Source organism: Lipotes vexillifer, unplaced genomic scaffold, assembly GCF_000442215.2.
Source record: "Lipotes vexillifer unplaced genomic scaffold, Lipotes_vexillifer_v1.1 scaffold263, whole genome shotgun sequence".
NCBI lineage: Eukaryota > Metazoa > Chordata > Mammalia > Artiodactyla > Lipotidae > Lipotes > Lipotes vexillifer.
This window is the reverse complement of record NW_006796752.1, coordinates 1-1,523: the sequence shown is the minus strand read 5'-3', so window position 1 is coordinate 1,523 and position 1,523 is coordinate 1.

The following is a 1,523-nucleotide window of genomic DNA, read 5'->3' as shown; positions in this document are numbered from 1 at the left end:
CCCATAAAACCCTAACCCCCCATTCCTGCTCCCTTCCAGCCCCTGGCAACCACCATTCTACTTTCTGTCTCTATGAATTTGACTACTCTAGGTCCCTCATATAGTGGAATTATACAATATTTGTCCCTTAGTGAATGGCTTATTTCACTTAGCATAATATATTGAAGATTTGTCTATGTTGTAGCATGTGCCAGAATTTTTCTTTTTAAGACTGAATAATATTTCATTGTGTGTATATGCCACATTTTGTTTATTCATCTGTTGATGGACACTTGGGTTGCATCCACCTTTTGACTCTTGTAAATAATGCTGCTATGAACATTGGTATACAAATATCTGTTTGAAGGAGAAAGCCCCTTTTCTAATTTAGAAAAAGAACCCTGTAAGTTTATTTCTATGCTTTTTAGATATATAAAGTTTCTTTATCCTTAGCCACCTACTCATAGAGTGCATATAATACTACCACTACCTTGCAGAACACAATAATCCCTGGGTGAATGTCTGCTGCAATATTATTTATTTATCTTCTGTCCTGACACAAATAACATACTTTCTCAACAGACAGTGAAATCTGAAACTGAAATACCACTCTGGAACTAGAGTACAGGTTTGCCAACCAGTGACTTGGAACCAGTACATATGCAGTAGCACCACAGCATACATAATACAGAGGTATAAGAGAAAAATAAAAATACATCAGAGTACCCATTAAACTGGAAGCAGATTTGTTTCTAGCTCAGCCCTTTCTGCCCTTATGAGAAAGAAATGAAGAAAGACTTACAGTTGAAGTAGAACCAAAAGGATTGAGTATAAAGTGGATGTGCTTTCAAAAAGAGAGGTAAATATAGTCAGAAGGAAGATAAAGAGAGCCAGAGCTTTGGCTGGATCATTGGGTTAAGCAGAGCCCTAGGAATGAGAGAATGTTGCTTTGTGGTATCTCCTCTGGGTAGTCTTTCCAAACCCCCCAGTCTGTGTTAGTGCTGTCACAACACCCTACCAGTAGCTCCTCATAACATCCCTCTCCTAGTTTGAAAGGAGATAAAGTACTCTCCTAGCTTTCCTGGAGTTAATTCTTTGATTATGGAGAAGAGGAACAGTTCAACAAAAGTAAAGCAACCAAGAAACAAGAGATATAATAAGTGGTGGAGACAATGATGCTTTAGAGAAAAAGGGAATCGATATGGGCTGTTGCATTTGGAAACTGACTCAGGCAGAATTTGCAAGGGGAAGGACTTCAGCTGGAATTGGAAGAACAGGTAGGATCTGGATAGGTGGAAAGGGGCTCTATGAGAGATGTTAACTTGTGTAAGTTAGGCCAAAGATGGAAGGCAAAACAGATTTTTTTTTGCCAGTACTAGACTGTTTTTTCTCAAAAAAAAAAAAAAGAAAGAGACACTTTAAATCTAAGCAGTTCTCTGGAAGCTAAAGCTCTCTCCTTTACAAACACTTCCACACATACAAAAAAAGCTTCCTTTCCTTAAGTTTTTGTTTTGTTTTCTTCTTTTTTTTTTTTTTTGCAGTAC